We start from the raw sequence: 17,022 nt of genomic DNA, 5'->3' as shown, positions 1-17,022 counted from the left end.
TGACTCAGAAGTAGGAGGAGGAAGGTGATTGTGGTAGGCCACCACCTGAAAACAAAATGGCTGGCACCATGGCTTGATGGGGTTAACTAACACTTGCCTAGCAAGGACAAGGCTCTGAGTCAAACCCCAGTACTGGCTAAACAAACAAACAAACAAATAGCAGTAAATTAACTTGGTCCTTAGATACTATCTGTTTGGGTCAATTTAATGATGTGTTGGGTATTAGTTTGTATTAGAAAATGAATTACCACAAGCTATTAGCAAGTGCATTCCCACTTACTAATACACACTAGTAATTTCATTCTAGAGGCACAGTACCAAGAAAGAGCCCAAGGATATTGCTGTACTGTGAAATCTCTAGCAGTAGATAATGGGATGGAAGTTTGAGAATTTGTGATACCAAAGTCCTGGTGGACAGAGCCACTTTTTCTACATTTTATAGTTATGATGTGTCTTCCCTTACATTGAGAAACTTGAATTTAAATCACTAAATTATTAAATTAAAAAATACTAGGTGCCCCCACCCCACCCCCGGGGGCCTTGGTCAGTAATGGCATAAGAGTATTTCTGTGTTCTTGTTTCTGCTGAAATTTCCCCAAAAGTAATTGGAAGAGCTAAAGTTACATGTCATCTAGAGACTATAATTGAATACTTTTAGAAAATAAAATGAAAAGAAATAAAATAACCAAGAAAGGAGTGTTCTTTCCAGATGGAGATACTTATCACTTGAAATAAGTACATGGAAAAGTTGATGTAATTGATTAGTGGTGAGAGAGCTCCAATAGAAATTTGAAGCTTCACCCAGGCTGTCTCTAGGTGCAACAGCAACATCAAATTTGACTACTGCTCTTCAAAGGGTTGAGACTATTGGCTGCCACAAAGCAAAAACCAACTTTGTCCTGAAAGGTCCTCTGGATTGAGAGGGGCTGTGATGCTGCCTTCATTACGACAGTTCCCACTTTAGTACTTCTAGAAAATATTTCATTAGCTCTAACTCCAGCAATTTCCATTAAAAGGAAAAATTACCCAGGTCTCCAAGAGAACAAAAAGTTCTTTCAGAAAACTCCTTCAAGATGGCCTTAGTTCTTGGGATGAACCACTGCTGAAGACTTCTAAGCAAAATGAGGTAAGAAATAGAACACATCTCTTTTTTACAATGTCATTGGACTTGGACATATACAGATGTTTTCATAGCTTCAAAACTAATAACTGGCAAGTTGTCTATGAGTATCCTTTATTTATCTCTTCCTGATTGACTCAATTATTCCATCTCTTTAGAAAAAGGAATAGTCTCAAGCCTTTCACCTATTTCTTTCTTTTTAAATGTTATTATAAAGATGATGTACAGGGGGTTACAGTTACATGAGTCAGGTAATGAATACGTTTCCTTTTGAATAATGTCATACCCTCTCTCATTTTTTCCCAGTTCTTCCCCTCCCTACTTCCCTCCCCACAAAGTTGTATAGCTCATTTCCAACATAGTGTCTACTGGGTTTCCCTGCTGAATTGGTTTGCCCTTTGCCCCACAATTTTTCTTGTATTTACTCTTCCCCTCCCCAAACCAGATAAACTTATGTACAAGACAAAGGGTATATTTTTTTAGCCCTAGTATTTGGTATCTCTTGGAAATCAGATATGCCAACATGAAAATTCAACAATTGCATTAGCATGTAGTTTTTTTCTTCAAAATCATCTTCTGCAGGTTTTCTGTCTCAATCATCTCTAGCATTCTGTGTCAGAAGGAAAGTACTCTATTTCTCTCTGTCCTAAGTCCATATGAATCTTCCCCAGTGCATAATATAGTTTTGGTCACTCTTAGGGAAATCTTGTAAATGTGCATAAATTATATGTTTTTTTGGTAATTTTACTTGGCTTCAACAGAATGAAACTACTAGTGCCACGCTACTTATCGAATAAGATTAAAGAAATGAGAAGATGATACACATTTTCTCTAAACATCACTTGCTCTGCAACTTCCAATATCTTATAATTTAATAAAGTCATGAGTATGAATCAGCACAACTTCTTGATTATGTGACCTTATTATTACTTTCAATCACACATTATATCCAGTGTCATGCCTCCTTGATATTGGCAGTCATAACTTTCATTTGGGACTTTGGATATAAAATATAACATTTAGATCATTGGGATCTGTTACAGACTGGAGATTCAGATTGATTTTTTTTCACCTAGGGGAATTTTCTTGGAACAGTAATTTCTCTCCTACTTCATGTAATCTCTGGATACCTGCCATTTATATATTTCAAACGATGTCTTCAAAACCTAGGGTTTAGTTGTGACTTAATAAGAAATCTTCAAAGGAAATAAACTAGCAAACTATCAGCCATCATCCATATGCCTTTTTTAAAATATGTAGCAACATAAGGAGCAGTGAGCAGGTTAGAGTTGTAGTTTATTTTTGAAAAAAAATTATAGGCATGGAGAAAAATCAAAGTACCATGAGAGAAATATTAAAATTCTCATGTACACAGTGACCAATGTTAAAAAGCTATAAACTACCTTATTACAACTAACAGTAGTGATAATCAACTTTTCATAAGTTTTAATTCTCATTGTAAAGGTAACTTTTAATATTTTTATACTGAAACAAGGAGGACCAAGCAAGCGTAGTTTTCAGATGCAATTTCCCAAAAGTTCAAATTTGCATTTTTCGGAAAGCTTTGAGGCATCACAAAACCAACAGAGTGCTGTTGATTGTGCATTGTTATCCAGGACCTTTGTCCACTTTCCTGCATGCATGGTTGCTTGTGCTTAGCCCGTAAGTGAACAGGATACTTTGCAAATTTGGATACCAATCCTTTATTATATCCATTGTTTATACTTTCTTTCAATTTCTGCTTACTTATCTGTGTTCATCTTGCTTTTTAGGGGAGAGATGTGTTCATTTTTAAAGTATTCTCAATTGTCTAAGTTTTCCTAAGGTGTGCTTTCAACCAAGAATTTTTTTCCTATCCATTCTTAGAAACATTGTATTAACTACATCTCTAACGAGAATTGAAATTTTCATATTTTATTTGTAATCCCCTAGAATTAATGTGCACATGTGATATGGAATGAATAGTTAATTTTATTTCCCATGAAGAAAAACATTTTGGCATAACTCTATCCTTCACTGGAAGATAAAGCACTTGTTGGAGACTGAATTCTCATTTTCTTGTATTCAATCCTAATTCCTGTGGTAACAAAAAGTACTTCAACTGCTATAGCTTTCTACATAGTTCTTGCAAATATCACATCCTTGTTTATTCTTTTAAAAATTTTAAATTATCTTTAAATAGTTGTACAAAGGAGTTGCCATTCAACGAAGCAGTTTATATACACAAGGCATCTTGATCAATGTCGTATCTGTCAACATTCTCACTCACCCCTCCCAACTTACCCCTTCCCCCACTTTTCTTAAGCTTGGCTGTCTTATCAGACAACTTCTTCTAAACTGCACCATTTTCATTAACGCACGAAGATCAAATTTCTAGAGAAAGTCTTCATCTTCCTATTTATAAGTTATTCTATTAATTTACTTAATACTATATATTTCTATTATCAGTTAGTATAACTGATTATACTTTATAAAGAATATTGAATACAGTCTCTCCTTCTACTGTGACTGTTGAGATGATTCTGTGTGCTTAACACTTCATCATCTGATAATGTAGTGAATCACATTAATATATTGACATGAAACAGGGTGGTGTTTTTGACTAATTGATCATATACATTCCTCATGGATTTCTTTTCTCAATCTGTTTGGACTCCCAGCCTTATCCTGTAATACCTTCTTCTGAGAGAGACTTCCATCTTTGCATGTACAGAGAGACCTTGATCTCCTCAAGCCGAATCATCTTCCCACATGGGCATCCTTCTTAGCACCTTGCTCAAGTTCCAACACATATAGTCAGTTCCCTTCTCAAAGCCTTACTTCTACCTAGGGGGTGGATGGCATTCTTCCTGACTGATGCTTTAATATTTCATATTATGCCTACTTCTGTATTGTATACACCTCATGTCTTTTAGCATGTGTTTCAATGCACTTTCTGCTCTTTACATTGGCAGGCTCATGAACAACATGTGACTGAGACCCACAGGGAGCCTTCTTGGCCTCCATTTTCATAATTATTGATTTTTCAAGTGGAAATTTTCCTTTTCCCTCTTGTTCAATAGTCATTCCTCTCGTTCATTACCAAATAAGAAGAGTCATGCAGTGCTTCTTTGATCTTACAAGGATTAAAACAGTGGAATTTTTCCAAGGGTATTTACAGTTGAGATGCCCAAAGCAAGCATGGGTTAGAAGAAGGGATCTGCCGTCCCTGTAAGGTAGTGGAGCATCGGGGGAATGTCTTTATAACATCCTTCAAGATGTGCTAGGCAGGTGATTGTCTCTGACCAAAGGCCGTCTCTGCAATTAGTAAAAATCAAACTTCATAACATAAGCCTCAGAGAACATTTCACTGGTAGAGTTCATGGCTGTTATTAAAGTGTAATGAGTACATTAAAATAATCAATTACTTTGGAAATTGCCATATGTGGACTAATTGTATCTGCTTTAATTTGTGAAATTTATCTCCTCAGCTCAAAATAAAGAAAATAATGTGATGGAAGAATATTGCAATTTCACTGGACATCTATCATAATTGTACATGCAAAAAACACACATCAGTACCGAATCATAACGCTCAGTGTACAACAGGGATTCTTATCTGAGCTTCTTCAATAGTGTTGTGCTGTTTCAATCCTTTGAGAAGTTAGTGAGAAATTTTAGCGATTCCTTTCCTCTCCCAAATTGTATAAAATTCAGAGGTACAATTGTACCAAAACCCACATCAGAAACCAGAGGCTAATCTGGTTCTTGACCATCAGTTTTTCATACTATCCACATAAAACTAGTCATTTGAACTTTTAAGGTGATGGTTTCTGTTCTTTCCAGGGCTCCTGAAACTGGTCTCATGAGTTGGTGCTGTTAACATCAATTGATTCTGTGTCTCTAAAGAAAATAACAAATACTACTACTACTACTACTACTACTACTATTAGGCTGTACAGGTTACAATTGCATATATCAGTTTATGAGTACAGTGCATCTTGATAATACCACCCCTCTCCCCCATATCTCCATTCCATCCCTACCTTCAAGTTACATAGCTCAATTTTCATATAATGTACAATGAATATAATGATTGACTTTGCTCACCCTCCCTCCCTCCTTTTTTTTGGGGGGGGGTGTCCAGTCGTGGGGCCTGAACTCTAGGTCTGAGCACTGTGCCTCAGCTCTTCAGCTCAAGGCTACCGCTCTGCCACTTGAGCCACAGCACCACTTCCGGCTTTTTTCTTTTTGCTTATGTGGTGCTGAGGAATCGAACCCAGGGCCTCAGGCATGCAAGGCAAGCGCTCTACCACAGAGCCACCTTCCCAGCCCCTCCCTCCCTCCTTTTGTGTGTGTCTCTCATTACTCTCCCTTCAGAAACATGTTGCAACTTCTTTATGCAAAACACAAAATGGGTGATTTATATCAGAAAGGCATTCATTTCTTCTCAGGTTTCCTTATCTTCTTGTCCCTGGCATGCATCCTTTTGCTACTAACCTCCAAGGATTAGATATCATATTCTTAAAGACTTTCCTATATCCCCACTGTGCTATTTGATTCAAGCAGTTGTAGAGTAAAATAGGCCTCAGGGAATGAAGTCCTCTGAGAAATAAAATTTAAACCCATTTCAGCTTACTATTTTGTGTCTCCCTATTTAAATGTTCTTTTCCTTCACACTTTATCAATCACATACACAAAAACTCTATTTATCATATACTATTTTTTTACACTAATGGGGCACAATGTGTATTAGGTTTTTTAAAGGGGTATTTAGGAAGCATTTCATGAAGGCTTTTAAGGTAACTAAGATAGCTCATGAAAGTGGAGAATTGCTATTTTCCTACATATATATTCATACTGAACCAACAGTTCTGGAACATTGCTTGTGTGAATTAATGTTATTTTATACTATTTTAATGCTTTTAGAATATTATGGCATTTTACAGAATCAGAACTCATCTCTATGCAGCAGAAAATTTATTTCACCCATTAAAAGGGGTCTATTAGGTTAAAAGTGGCATTCACTATAATCTAAACAAATCATTTGGCTTTTTCCAAATAACGTTTATTAAAAACCTCCATCAGAAATGGGAAAACAAAACGTGAAGTTTCCAAACAGAACTTAGTTTTACTTAACAAATAATGGAATATTAGCATGATTATTCCTGAAACTTAGTTTTGGAGGGTATTCTAATTAAAGAATATACTAGACTTCACGAGTTTCAATTTAAAGTGGAAGAAGCTCTACTTTTCATGTAAATACCTTGGAATTCATTAGGAATAATTATTGAAGTGATTTTCTAAATTGAAGGATTGTGTTACAGCTAATGAACCTTGTATTCAACAGTGCATCATTAAGAAAAGGCAGATTTCCTCACTTATGAAATATCCCGAGTTACTAAAAATGCAGCCTCATTCACCTTACTCTGTGTGTGTGTGTATGTGTGCGTGCACATGCGTGTTCAGAAGCCAAATTAGGCTTTATCTCTGACCTTTGTATAATGTGAAGGATTTTTATAAGTTATAGCACAACAGATTCTAGAAGACAGTGGGCAGTTCCTTTCAAAAGATCTTAAAAAGTTAATACTGAGATCAATCTTGGAATTGGGTGAAGTAAGCACCCAGACCAGACTATTTTGATTTTTTTTTTTTGTCGGTCATGGGGCTTGAAGTCTAGACTTGAACACTATCATTGCTCTCTTCAGCTCAAGGCGAGCGCTTTACCGCTCGAGCCACAGCGCCACTTCGGGTTTCCTAGTGGTTTATTGAAGATAAGAATCTCACGGTCTTTTATTCCCGGGCTGTCTTTGAACCGTGATTCTCAGATCTCAGCCTCCTGAGTAGCTAGGATTACAAGCGTGAGCCACTGGTGCCTGGTGGAATTCACTCTTTTGTACATACATGATGTACCTTAATTTTCTGTAAGTTTTGTATCCTATGAGCTATGTGTATATATGTCCATATGGGCATATGTCCTTATTTGTGATAGCTCTGGCACTCTATGGTGGCCAATTTTTTTCTGAAGAACAGATGTTTGGCATCTGTTGCCATAAAGCTTGTCTGGGTATTTGAATTCTCAAATCCTGAAGGCAGTTTTTGGTTACTATGTGTGAGATGTTAAACAAATATATTTAAATTCTGTTTATTCTTATATACAAAAGTTGACTCAAGCCAGTGAGTCATAATCTGTAATCTTAGCTAATCAGGATTCTGAGTTCCAGAGAGCTGAGGTTCCAACCTAGTCAGGGCAGAAAACCCTGCAAACCCCATCTTAAATAGCCAGCAATTAGCTGGTCTGGATCTATAGCTCAAATAGTAGAGTACCAACTCTGAACAAGAAAGCCAAATGAGCTATAACAAAACCACATAAACTGGAAGGTATTTATTGATTACAGTTCTAGAGGCTGAAAAGACTAATATCAAGGTACTAACAAATCTCATATCTTCTTTTCTGGTTCATACCTGTCATCATCTCCCTTTGTTTGTTCTCATGTGGTAAAATGGGTCAAGATTTTTTTATAAGGCCATTAATGTCAATCATAGAGGATGAAATCTTAGGACCTGATCCCTTCCCAGAGAGTCCGTTGGCTCCAAACCACTGCCTATCATAAAGTTGATGAAATTGCTATGGAAATAATGTATGTAAAATGCTTTGTGAAGTCATGATACAAGGTGAGTGCTAATTCACTGTTGCTGATTAGTAATTTATTATCAGCACCATTAATTATGCATCAGCAGTCAGTAAATATATGTTAAATGAACTCAACTATGCCAGAAATCATTCTGTACTAATTATGTCAATGATTAAAAAAAATGTACCCAGAACGTAAAGCAAATAGATCTCTCAGTGGTGTTCTCCCTTTCCACTTCCATTATGTTTTCTCTGTCTACCTAGAAAGACTCTTCTCCCCATCTTTCCTACCATTGCCAGGCTCTATCTGCCTCTGTCTACCCAACGTGGTGATTCTAGCTGTAGAAACACATGAATTGTGCATTGGTGCTGTGCTTGGTGGATGGCAAATTGGGTTATGCCAATTACTTTTATTCTGAGACTACATAATGATGATGGTCCCTTCTGTTGTGACTGACAGTAGTTCCTGCCATGTGGCTTGCCTTTTCCTACTTCCAAGCCATCCCAGTTTGTCTGATCTCTAACACTGATAGAAATTGCCATGCCTTCTCTTTGAACTGTAGACTTTAGGGTGCCATCTTTAATGTAAATCTTAATATACTCAGCACAGCACAAATTAGGTTAGCACATTTGTTCAAGCAAAGAGTCTTGCTTTTAAAAGAAGGTGTCCAAAAATTCTAGAGCTTGGAGTGTTTCAGGAAAGGGCAGCTCTGGGTAAGAAAGGCTCTTGACATCTAGTGAGCAACTCCCAGATGGTAGGTTCCTTAGAAGAGGAAATAAAGGCATGTTGCTCTCCTACTCCTGATTTTCAAGAGCTGAAATTCATTATTTAAGCAGCCCTCTGAATTTTCAGCTGACAGAAAGTAGCCGGAGTTAGGAAAAGCAAAACAGTTCAAAGGTAAATACAATTTTGTTAGGGCTAGTCTAGATGATTAAGGATAGAGGATACGTCTACAAGTCAATCAATCTAAGTCAGCTGAAACCCTCCTTAATATTAGATCCTTATTTGAGGGTTTTGCCTCTTTCTAGTTCCATCCGGCAAAGCCAATAGGCATTCCCTCCTAGGGAGAAACAGATCAGTCTCTTAGGATGGGGAAGTTGATTCATGCTCAAGAGCTCTATGGGTCTCCCAGCAAGACATTTGAAGAAGAGCAGTGTGCAAGCCAGTCAGTTTCTTCCTCATGTGGCGGGCTTTCCAGCTGATCTCTCTGATTGCTCTCATATAGATAATGTAACATCAGAAAAGGAGGTTTTCTGTAGCTGCTTACTAGCAATCAAAGGCGGCCTGTGGCTATCTAGCCTTCCCTGATGGGAATGTACTTTCAGTTCTCTATAGAGTTTAAGAGCGAGAAAGGCAAGGGGTGGGCGAGGGGTGTAGAAGAATTCCTTGTCCAAACCTGGGACTTTCAAAGAAGTGATAGAGTACTAAGAAGTTAACTGGAAACAAGTAGCCAACAGAATTCTTACTACATAGACATGTACTATGTCTGTGTCCCCAACCCAGGGTTTTAAGGAAGATTTGTTCTGCATATCCATTTCTGTATCTATTTTTCTGTCTTTGTCTCTCTATCTGTTTCTTTATTTCTTTCCCCGTTTCTGTCATTTTCTGTCTCTCTGTCTTTCTTTCAATAGATCCTTTAGTTTGATTGATGGAATATTTTTTCCTTCCTGAAGTCAGTTCACTTCAGAAAGTTTCTATTCCTGTGTAGTGAGTTGTGTATCCAATCTACATCAAGGAGTACACAGAATGAAACACAGGGCTTGCTATCTGTGCTTTAGCAAGCGGTCTGGTTAGGTGTATATCCAATGCATGGTCTTTCAGAAAGTGAATGGTGAAATAATATTCCCAAGTCAGACAGGACTCAGGAAAGGGAAAGCTCACCATGGAGGGGGGAGGATTGAGGCAGATGTGCTAGCTGCATGCTGCATGTGGGCATGCTGCTAATTGTAAGATAAAAGGTAATGGAAGTAGCAAAGCAACATTCAAGCAGGGGAAACCGTATCTTCAAATAAAGAGCTTGGAACAACAGCATGCTTGCCCGTGTGTGGTGTTTGTTCCTTTGTCCAGGTGATATATCTGGAGTGTCTTCGTAATGCCCAGGAGACTATGGGAAGGAGGGAGTTCAGCCTCAAAAAGAACAACCACCATTTTTCTCTTATTACTTTCCCATGGAACAGTGAACAAATAATTTAGGAAATAGTTTCAGCTCAACATTAGTACAACAAGTAAGGAAATAACAGAGAAGAAAACAATAGGAAAGTGCCTTAGGGTGGAGTTCTTGGAATTAGTCATTAAGGAGTTAGTGACAATTTTTCCCTCTCCTAGAGGACTGAACGAAGACAGACATGTTGAGGAGCCAGAACAGAACTTCCAGACAGAGGGACCAAGTAAATAAGACACTCTGATAGGGTAGATTCTACCCTGATTTCCTACTATCATGATCTATGGATTTTTAAAAATACATATCAATGATTGTGTCCCATCCCAGAGAACTTGATTTTATTGATTTAATTAGTATACAGGCAAGGATACTCTAATTTTACTTATTTATTTATTTATTTAGGTGGTACTGAGGAATTGAACCCAAGGCCTCATGCATGGTAGGCAAGCACTCTATCACTAAGCCACCTTCCCAGGCCCTAGACAAGGATATTTTTAAAATCCATCTGAGGAGATGTAAACTCATCAAAATCTGGGGCATTAATTCTTCCATTACTGGGCTACAGAGCAGTAATCTCTGAATTCATGCGTCAGAATTCTGGAAGAGGTGTGTTAACATCCAATGGCTGATCTTCATCTCTGAGGCTCTGATTGAGTTGATCTAGGATCTGGCCTACAAATTTCCACTTGCAGCAGATTTCCAGTTGCAGCTGCTGCTGGTCTGGGTACTACATCTGAAATAAAACTTATTTGCTTGTTTCTGTACAGAACCAGAAGGAGAGCTAACGTGGCGATGAGAAGGAAAGCAGGAGCAAGTTAGACCTTCTGTTCAAGAGAAAAGGAAACACAGAGAGTACAACCAGTCCTAGAAATGATTGCGAGAGATCTGCAACCCAGAGGATCATTTTGGATGGCCAAGAAAAGGAGATACAAAGTTCAGACACAGATGGCAGAACAAATGGAAAACAGATGAGTAGACATATAAGATAAGCAAAATAAGAGATGAGTGTGGAAGGACAGAACTACAAAGAAGATGGGCAGGCACAGGAATTTCCATGAGAGAGGAGCAACCAGAAAGAGTACTCTGAGGATTGAACAGCCAGCTGGAGAGACACCGATACCAACAGATGGTGGTTCAGCAACAGGACTGGTAGACAGAGCTTTCATAGATAACAAAACCAGACAAGAAGACTTGTGCTTGGAATGAGAGAAAAGCTGAGCAGGTAGAGAGGGAAATCGGATGCAAACATGCAAGCCCTTGAGCTCTTATAGATCTGCCAACCTATTCTAGCAGCTTGCAGGGAATAGAAATCAGTGACCACGTTTAGGTGAGATGACACTGGAAACAAGTGTGCTCTGTCTTTAAGATAGCTGAGGCTTAGCTTCATGTGACTGTAGTTATTCAAGGTGGTCATTGAATGACTGTGGTCATTTAAGTCTTACTGCTCACTAAAGAAGCCAATAGATGACACCTTACACAGAATGTCATTAGGAGGAGGAATTTAATATTCAAAGTAACACAAAATGGTAGAATCATTGTGATAGAGTTTATCCAGATTTAATGAACATCTTTGTAGGGTCAGAATCATTCATGATGGAGCAGAGTGTTGCAGGCAGTAAGTTGTAGACTTTCCAATTTTGAGAAGATTATCCTTGTGTGTAATGTTCATCCACTGGATAGGAAATAGTGCTGAAAGGATTCAGCAAACAACAGAGTTTTGGGGAAATGAACATTGACAAGCCTGGAAGGCTATGTGTTCATTGTTTTATGGCTTCTTGCAGTGAAGAAACTTTTGGAGAACTTTCATGCCATCAAGTTCATAATGTGCCTCAAGTATGCTCTTGGTCCCTGGACAGCTCAGTAAGACCCAAAGAACATGACTGCCATTTGAGGACGTGCCTAGTAGAAGTGTGCCTTTTTACACTTTTTCAACATCAAAAGAAATAGGAGAAATAATCAGGTGCAACATCTGAATAACCAAGTTCAAATCCTTTTACAACTTCTAATACAGGGCATTTGTTAATCCTCACTCACTAAATCTTTCCTTAGCTCATTTGTCCTTTGAACCACTCAGTGGAAATAATACCCTTTCAATATTCCTTTGACATCTGAAGACTATTGAGGCCTCAAATTAGAGCCAGCAAAAGAACACAGGTGACTCTAAAACTTATGAAACTTTGGGTCCCTTTGAAAACAAGTTTGGTCACTTATAAAATGAAGACACTATTCTAGCTTGAATGTCTGTTGGTTTAAGGGAGCATCTCCCTATGAACTTCTTTGTAAGTTTTACAACGCAGATATTAGTAGAAAACTATGTCTGAAAGAGACCCTCACAGTCTTCTGTTGCTACTGTGTAGAAGAGGTGGAAGATGGTATCTGTGGTTATGGGCTTTTTAAATTAAAAATGAGCTAAGATATTTTCTAACACAATGCTATGTCCTGAGAATAATGAAGAAAGGGATGAAAAGGACAAACTGCCATACAGGAGGTTTTTAGCATTTAAAAATCCAACTGGTAATGGGATAAGCAATTGTTTCTATGTGAGACCTGCAATTAAAATTTAAGAGTATTGCAAATGAAAAATAACATTTACATATGAATGCAACAGTCAGTGAAATGACGTTGAATCTTTAATACATGTGAAAAGCTTGACTATTAGATATGAAAATACAAGTATGTCTCGTATTTTCCTAACAAGTGCGCTTTATGATGTGAGAACATGTTGTCAAGTACATCTTAACGAAAATGAACCAAGCTTTTGAGTGTGAGTTTTATTTAAATGAAGTCATAGTCTCTTTTCTTGATATACATCTCCTTCCACAAAGCCTAGAAATTGAGTTTTTATATATTTCACATATAAACCAGAAAATGTATTCAAAGGAGGATTCGAGAATCCCCATATCTTGCTGCCATAGTAAAGAAAAACGATATAGTTTCTTGTTCTTACATTTTGAAAAATATCTGCAGAATTGGAAACTACTTTGCTAAGTGCTTATTAACATGTTAGAGGCTACATAGGGTAGTCTGATATATTTATTATAAGCTTCATTATGATGATAGCTTCAGTTGTTGTATCTTTCTTCAGCTTATTTTCTTCTATTTGAAATTGTTGTCTCTCTTTAAACTTACACATGAGTGGAGCCTGAGTCAAATACTGAAGTTTGTTTCCACTAAGATTTCTAAAGCAATTATTATCTATTCTCCCTACTAAGATACTATTAAGAGAATAGAACTTGGTTGTTTTCCCCTCAGTAGAACATATTAGTAACAGAGAATCTTTAAGTAAATCTCTGACACGTAAAACAGTGACGTGTTTAGCAGGTCTTACATGCTGGGATTCATTACACCTGGCTTGGAACCCTTGAACTCCTAGAATTCTCCAAAGCTTAACTTGAAAACCACGAAAGAAGAAACTGTAAACCTCAATTTCTACAGAAGTAAGATAACTAATATCAAAGAAGAAAATGTATTGATGTAAACGAGGAATTTATAAAGTTAAAGAGGACTGCAACATCTTACACTACTCTGCTGATGTAAGGTAGAAACTAAAGGCCTGATCTTTGAAGATCATAAAATCAGTCTGGAGTAGGCAGACTTCTGGATTGTCTTTAAGTCTTTGAACTTTTGAATGTGAGCAATAAAATTATACACCCTTTCTCAAACAATGGACGGGCCAAACAGAGCTCAACTGCTAGTCAAATCTGGCCTGCATCCTTGTATATAAATGCAAGGTAGAAAAAGATTCTGCTTGATATTTATGATTTTATCTTCAGTGCCAAACACCATCTCTGGAGCAGAGCAGGTATCCAAATTTGTAAATGAATGGATAAGTGATGAATGGGTGTATTAAAGAGACCATTGTCATGATGTCTGCGATTATTTCACTATTTCCTGAATTAGTAAAAGCAGGAACACATGCTTAGAAGGTAGAAGACAGGAGTCATGGTCTAAATCTATTACTGTCTGTGGAGTTTTAGACAATTTACCTCTTAAATCTTCTGTTTCCTCATCTATAGAAAGCTGAGACTGGATTACAGTGTTGTTTGTTTTTAAATGTTGTTTCAAGGAGTCGGCAGTGCTTTGGAGATGATTCAAGTGGCTTCTAAAAAGATGAGATGCGATTCTGATAAGGAGTGGAGAATCATCAGGACTAACGGACTGAGAGGAAGATTTGATTTTCTTTTTTGTTTTTGGTTAAATGATAACAGTTGACTTTAAACATCACGATTCATCTGGTTTTTTGTTTGTTTGTTTCTCATTGAAATAATGAGCATCTATGTTAAGATATAAAAACAAAGATACTGAGAGAACAAGGAACACTCCAAAGGAATAAAGAAGCTTATGATAAGTTAGTAGACCCAAGAATTTTTCATTCTAAGCCAGCCTGTTGTTTCTTCAGCAAGTCCTATAGGACTTTGTCTCTTCAGACTACAGACTATATATCTATGCAAAACTCTTAAACTTCATTTACAAAGAATCTACTTTTTTTAATAACTAAGTCAAAACCCAACAAAATAAGTACTGATAAATGGATACTTGCAAGGGATGAGGGCAAGAAGAAAGGGGTAGACAATGAAGGGGGAAAGTAGGGGAGAATGCAATCAAGAATTTGTTGTATATTTGAGAAATGCCAGGAAAGGGGTGGTTTTGGAGAGAGGATGAGATTGCTGAAGTGGGTGACACAAATTAAGATGCATTGTATTTGTATCCTACGTTGTTAAATGACATCTCCCTTGTACAACCCCTTAAAGATAATTTTTAAATAAAAATAATAGAAGGCAATAATACATTTGAGCAAAATGTTCTGACGATGAATCATATTTTAATTCCCTAGACTACAGGAAAGTCTCCAGGAGTTACTATTCTGTGGTCATATTTTATGCAGTATGCTGGTTTGTAGACCATAGTGGGCATTATTCATTTCTTCAAGTAAGCACACAGCTGTGAATTCTAAGTGCTTCTTGGCAAGATCACATTCTCCAAGTAGCTTTAGTTATAAAAAGCCGAAGTGGCGTCTGAGGAAGGAAATGTAGCCTCTCTTCTGGTTATGAGTTCTACAAAATGCCATGCTCTTCAGGTCCATTGCTATGGCTGGCATTTCTGAAACATCTGTAAGCCTCTGGTACCCAGGGTATTTGTTATTGCAGTTCCCTAGTTTGCATTTTGAGGCCAAGACAAAGTATGGCTGAAGAATCATTTCTGGTGAGATCAGCAATAACCAAACAGAAGAGGTGTCACTTTAGGAAACAGCTAAGTGGTGCTCACTCATCAGGGCCTTTCAGTTGCTTTCACAGTTTCAAATCCAGTGGTAAGAACTGGGCTTCTTGGAGCTAGCATTTCAACGACACACTTTTTAATTCATTTCACACAACTCTTATTAGATTTGTAAGGAGATACACATTATATAAGCACTCCATGGTCACTTGAGAGGAAGTTATGTGACTCATTTAACAGACGATTACCTGCTTAAATTTTTTTTAAAGAGGCAAATATCCTGTGTCTTACAGAGGCTTGCATTGCATGACAGGAACCAAATGCTTAAGGCTGTTAAGGAGTTCTGAGCTCCCATGGAATTTGCTGAGCATCGATGAGCCAAAAATAGATGCGTAATGGAATTCTATATTTGTAGTGTTTTATTCCATATCATGATATCTTCACTATGGTGGTCATTACACAGATCGATGCAAATAATTCATATAGTCACATCATGTGCATTGCTCACACACACACACACACACACACACACACACACACACACACACACACACACACACACACAGAAGAATTCAACTAATTAAATCTGAATAACGGTGCTGATAGTTTCGGTTTCAGTATACTGGTTCTGATATTGCATTGCATTAAAAAAAAATCTTCCCATGAAGAAAAACTGGATAAATGGTATCCTATTTACTTGTATTATAATTGACAACTGCACATGAATCTATAATTCTCAAAATAAAATGTTTCATAGATAGTGATGCCCGATGATGGCATCTTGTCCTTTACTTAGCTGGTGAGTGTCACCAGATCTATCTGATGGCTTCTTTTATTCATCATACTTATTCATACCATGAGATAAAGATGTGGACATGGGGGCTCCACTTAGAATTGGTTTCAAAAGGCTAATGTACTTCAAAATGCCATTACTGGTAGGGGAATATGGGTTAAGATGTGATTCTGTTTCCTTCTCCTCCTCTTCCTCCTCCTCCTCCTCCTCTTCCTCCTCATCACCCTCCACCTCTACCTCCTCCTCCTCCTCCTCCTCCTCCACCTCCTCCTCCTCCTCCTCCTCCTCCTCCTCCTCCTCCTCCTCCTCCTCCTCCTCCTCCTCCTCCTCCTCCTCCTCCTCCTCCTCCTCTTCTTCTTCTTCTTCTTCTTCTTCTTCTTCTTCTTCTTCTTCTTCTTCTTCTTCTTCTTCTTCTTCTTCTTCTTCTTCTTCTTTCTTCTTCTTTCTTCTTCTTTTTCTTCTCCTTCTCCTTCTCCTTCCTTCCTCTTCCTCTTCCTCTTCTTCTTCCTCTTCCTCTCCTCATACATCACTTAGGAATCAGGTATTAGAAAAGCCCCCTTACTTTATTTCCCAATAGTGCACAATGGTGTACTATACTGGGGTTCTTGCTTAACTCTGCCTGAGGTTGGTGATGGAAGTGAGAACCCAGGCAGATGGGTCTTTGGACTTTTCCCTCCAACCCCTCCCCTGTGGTTTCTATTCATGCCCTTGGCCATGTAACTTTGTTTACCTCTCTCTGTCAATAGGGGCTTTGTTCTTACATCTTGACTCTGGGTTTGGCATTGTAACTTACTGTAGGCAACAGGTTGTTAATAGACATGAACAAGCCAAGAATTGAAAAATCGTTGTGTGGTCGAACTAGTTTTCTTGAACTTAGGCCATACCAGGACCAGAAGGTGGCCAGATGAATCCACTTATTCTTGCATTAAAAAAAAAGAGAGAAAAATATAGCATCAAGCTGCCCAGCTAAACTGCTCCAGCTAAGCCTAACCTGAACTGAGTCCCTGGCTAAGCTGCAGACTCCCGAGGAAGAGCAAGGCCCCATGGTCCTGTGGGTCTATTATAGTCACTACTCAGCCTTGGAAAGCACTATGGTGGTATGAAGGACCTATTGGATTTC

The sequence above is a fragment of the Dipodomys spectabilis genome, unplaced genomic scaffold, assembly GCF_019054845.1.
Source record: "Dipodomys spectabilis isolate Male_0828 unplaced genomic scaffold, ASM1905484v1 ptg000051l, whole genome shotgun sequence".
NCBI classification, from domain to species: Eukaryota; Metazoa; Chordata; class Mammalia; order Rodentia; family Heteromyidae; genus Dipodomys; species Dipodomys spectabilis.
The sequence above is the reverse complement of the archived record's forward strand: the minus strand, read 5'-3'. Positions refer to the sequence as shown.